We start from the raw sequence: 5,150 nt of genomic DNA on the forward strand, positions 1-5,150 counted from the left end.
CACTGGTTTTCAACGGCTGAAACAGATTCAATGTGATGGGGTGACATTTCATAAGGTTTTTTTTTCTTTCTTCCTTTGTTTTTTTCCCCCAGTAGTCTCTTTTTCCTGACTAGATGTAAACCCTCCTCTTGTTTTTTTGGTTTTATTCTACTAGCTGTGACTTCTGGGAAACTTTTCTTTTTGATGGACTTTTCCTTTTTTTTTTCCTTCATCAAGGCAGCAATGTATAAAAGAAATGGCATAAGCCTAGGAGCTGGAAAATACCAAGTCTTATTCAAGTTTTACTGCATCCTTGTGGTATAATCTTTGGAAAAATCACTTGTGCCTGCCTTTTGCGCACATGCACTCTCTCTGCAGTGGGGAGAATATTTTGATAGCTGCCTCCATAGAGGTGTTGGTAGTTCTGTTGCATTCTATAGCACATGTGAGAAGAAAAGTGCTATATTCTCTGTTAAGTATTGCTCATCAAATAATTCCTGCCTGTGGAAAGGTGAAATTAAGGAACAGCTGCGTGGTGTTTAACTGTTCTGTACAAAACTGCAGGTCGTTTTCACTCAGAGGGTCGTTTCTACTTTGTATCACAACTGAACTTTCAGAACTTGCAGTCAGATACTTTTGACTTCGTTGTGAAGCAGTCTGGAACTCCACACAAATAGGTGGGATATCACTTTTCCATGTCCTGTGTGAAGAGCACAAATGAAAAATGTTTTCACTGCGGGAAGTGATAAGCTTGTGAAGACCATATTCCACACCAGGCATCCTGAAACGGGGCTGATGTCTGGAAGCAGCAGTTTGAGTCAAGGCCTAGAACATTCCTAAACTGCAGTCCGGTGAGAAGTTGCTGTTCTGTGTCTTTTTTTAGGAAGCTATTACTGAGATAATAGTCCCAACTGTTTTTTAACTGGAAAAAAAAATAAAAAGACAAACCTTTTCATGTTGAACTGACGTAGGAGAACAGTGAATTCTTTTAATTATTTTTCTTTGTGCATCAGCTTTTAAATGGTTGCTAGAACACAAGCTGCTCAGCTTTTTCCATTGCACACCAAATGCTCCTTAAGGAACAAAGTGTAGTTTGTCAGTAAATGTGCACCATACTCAATCAGAGACCTCTGACATTCCACCTTGAGTTTGGGGGCTTGGTTTGGGTTTTTTCCAGCTTGAATTTATTCATAAAACACTGTGTCTCTTCACTGAGAGACAAATTTGTAAACCTCTTGCATGGCAATGGCCTTTAGAACAGCTGCCCTGCTGGTCTAGGGAGAGGTGGAACAAGTCCCTGAGATGGGAGCTGGGAATCTGCACGGAGCCCTTTGATCAATCTGAAACATCAGCTGGAGCCAGCCTGTGTCCTCAGAGCCCTCGCTGCTCCTCTGGCCTGCTCAGGGCAGCTCTCAGCTTTTACTCCATGGCTTGGTTCTAGGTCTGGGCTCCCTCCAGATCCCAAGCACTCCTAGGTATGTTTCTTCTGGAAAAGGCCCTATTTAGAGCAAAGACTGTTGCCAGAAGTTAATGTTGAAGCAAAGCCGTGGCAGTTTGGGGCTGGTTCTGGTGCTGAGCCCCTTCTGGATGCAGGGAGGAGCTGTTTATTCCATGGGAGCTGGGCTGTGATCCTGTGGCTGGAAGGAGAGCGTGGGACAGGGCTGGGTCTGAGCCTGTTCAAAACCCAACTTCTGCCTTCAGCCTCTTGCTTCCTCTTGGCTGCAGTTCCAGGGTTTCTGAGCAAGTGATTTTTAAATCCCTGAAGTATTTCAGATCTCTGTGTGTGTTGTTACTGTGTCTGGGAGACTTGGATCTTCCTAGACATCCTCCTTACTGAAAGCTGACCCAGAAATCATGAGCTGTTGTCTTGTACCTGAGGCCAGCTGCTCCTGAGGTTTTCTCCTGTGTTTTTGCTGTGTACAACTGTTTTCTAAGAGCAGTTCACCAGTGCAGCTTAGGGATTTTGCTGTGGAGAGGGTTCTAAACGTCACTTAACCCCTGTTTTCTTCCCCAGATCGTGTCTTTTGTATGCAGCGATCTCTGAATCATCAGTCAGGGTAGTTGGAAGAGGATTGTTGGCTTTTGTTACTTAACCGGGCAATGTATCCTGCTGGGACTTACCTCTCAGAGAACCTCATGTCGTTAAAATCGTGTCTTCTCAAAATGTCCCACCAACCTGAAGTTTTTAGGAAGATTGGTTGTGTTCCAGGTCTTTGGAGAAAGGGAAGCTCGATCCTTTCTCCCAAATGGCATTTGAGTAGAGAGAAGATACTGAAGAGGCTCCAACTGCAGATAAATACTGCCAAGATGATAAATTATACTGAAAAAGTTCTTAAAATTCATATGATTAAGAACAAATAGGGAAAAATCTTTGTGGTCCAGCAGAGCAAGATACAGAACTCGTTGGTTGGAAGAATCTTGATATTCCCCTCACCCTGTTTGTGAGGCTGCAGTCACATCCTGGGAAATCCAGACCATCCCTCTTGCTCAAACTGTTCTTGGGTGAAGTTTATTGCAAAGTATTGACATGGATGCTTGAGCTGGAGCTGGGGTTTGTCACTGTGTGAAGGAGGCTGGCTCAGTTTAAAATCTGGGCACCTGTTTGTTCAGCTTCCCATCTGCACTGAGCATGGATGGGACTGAAAGGTTTCCCTTGGCTTGAGCTGGCACCAGTGACCTTGCAGGGATGTGGTGGCATGGTGCAGGTGTCCCTCCCTGATGGACCAGAACATCTGGAGAGCAAGTAGGAAACCAGCCCAAACAACAGAACTCTCCTGTGGAACTTACAGGACAATTTCCTTTTTTAAATCTGGCCTTAAATGTGTTTGTGATTATTGTCTGGAGCTTTGCTGGAAGCTCCCTTCTGATGGTGTTTTTCCTGAAATGACAGAATTTGTTCAAGTGCGTCTGAGCCCTCTGTTGGTCTCACCCTGCTCTTGGCTGTTGTGGAGTCAGTGGCACAACTTCAGGGAAGGAGCTTTTGACAGGGAACATTCCCTTCATTTTGTCAGCACACCTCTCAGTCGTGGACAGGGCTAATTGCTTAAACTGCAACATTTTCCCCTTGGCCAATCCATTTTTGCAGAGGGAGGGAGGGGGGAAGGTCCTTCAGATGTGCATTTTTGGTGTGATGTAGCAGAGTGTGATGAGAAACCTCCTTTTCTAGACTTCATCTAAGGGCAGAGGTGCTATTCTATGAACCACTTTCAGATCCTTTTTGAATGGAATAGTATTAAATTAAATTTGTGGCTCTCTGGATCCAGCCTTAAGGGAGGGAAGGAAATCTGTTTTCCAAAATCCACTTCCTAAAAGCCACTTAGAGTAGCACATAGGAGAACTGCATTAGGAAAACTAGAGCCTAACTAGGCATTTGGTTCTGAATTTAACCTTTTTTGCTCTTGCTGCAGTTTTATTAAAAGAAGATTCTCTTTCCCCCTTTTTAATACTCCCAGTAGAGTCAGGAGGATGTAACTGGCTCGGTTCCAACCCTCCTGGCCCATTTCTACCCAAGGGAGCATCAAGAGGACACCTGGAATTTTGGTCTCAAGCTAAATTTTAGGAAATACCCGTTAGATTTTATGAAATGAAAATGTACTTCCTCTTTTGAAGCTCTTGGATTTTAGAATGAATTTTAGTAATGCTTCTAGCACATAAGTGTTGAGAATTTTTAGTTTGTTGTCAGGTTTAAATTTTCTGATGGCCTTAAACAAACCTGTATATATGTCTTTGCAGTTCTTTAACTCAGCGTTGGAAACAAATTGGTCCATGGCTTATGTAAACACTTAACAAATAAATCTATTTAAATGTTTTATGTCCCTCCCTTTTGAGCAAATATTTCGTACCTGAAGGGATTGTCTTGCTACACTTCTGTTTCATTGGTGGTTTTGTCTCAGTGACTGGGTTTAACTGGGTTCACCTAAAAAAAAATTTGTTCTACAGCCTTTGATTATTAATTCAGTATTTTTATCATATTTTTGTTATATTTGAAACAACCCCGGATACATCCAGTGGTATTAAAAACATTTTTCCTATGCTGTCACCTGGTTTTAAATACTTTATTGTTTGAATGTTCAAGTTAAAAATAAAAAAAAAAACCAGTATTAAAAGCTAAGAATAAATCTATCTATGCAAATAGCTGGGCTCAACTTTGGTAATAAATAAAATAAACAAAATTCTGTGTGCTGAAACCTCGCTGGGATTTCAGCTCAGGTTGATAAACCATTTTCTTGTTGCTGCTCCACGGCTGTGCAGCTTGGGATTTTGTAGGGAAAACTTTCCAACAGCTCCCGTGAGTTTGTGAAGAAGCGGAGTTAAATGTCAGCAGCTCCCTCCTCTTCCTGAGGAGCAGCATTCCTGACATTCCCTGGGGGCTCCCGAGTGTCCTGCAACAATGAATCCTGAAGATGTGTTCTTTCCTGGATGTGCTCTGCTTGCTCTTCTCTCCTTGGGAAAACTGCCTCCAGATGCCCTTTATATATATATATATATATGTATTTGTGTGTATATATGTATATATATATATTTGGTTTTGTCATCTCTCCCCCAGGAGCAAAGGCCACCCAGACTCGGAGTTGGCAGGTGTGGAAATGGAATTATCTTTAATCTTTATAAAAATCAAAAATTTTAAATTTGTAAAACCCGCTCTTTGTGCCCACACACGCCTGGAGGGGTCACAGGCAGGATTTGTTTAGAATAAATCGTCAAAAAAAAAAATAGTGGGAAAGGGAAAGGAGAGGAGAGGAGAGGAAAGGAAAGGAAAGGAAAGGAAAGGAAAGGAAAGGAAAGGAAAGGAAAAAGGAAAAGGAAAGCTGTGGGCAGTCGGAGCTGTTCTGTGTCTCGCAGGGATTTTGGGAGCCGGCTGAGCAGAGGAATCCTTTCCCACGTGCAAAGCCACACTCAGTTCCTCCCTTGCAAGCTCCGCACAGCGCGCTGTGTGTGTTTGTGCGCTTTTACACAAATATCCATTTACAAACACGCCTTGGGGCGCGGCCCGCAGGCGGCCGGCGCGGGCAGCCCCGCCGGGGTCCTCCCACTCTGCGCGGCGCCCGCGCCCAGCCCCACGTGGCTCCCACGTGGTGCGGCGGGAGCGGGGCCGGGCAGGAGCGCCGGGAATTGCTCCGGGAATAGCGCCGGGAGGAGCGCCGGGAGGAGCCCCGGGGGGAGCCGCGGCC

Source organism: Passer montanus, unplaced genomic scaffold (genome assembly GCF_014805655.1).
Source record: "Passer montanus isolate IOZ18808 unplaced genomic scaffold, ASM1480565v1 scaffold54, whole genome shotgun sequence".
Taxonomy (NCBI): Eukaryota; Metazoa; Chordata; class Aves; order Passeriformes; family Passeridae; genus Passer; species Passer montanus.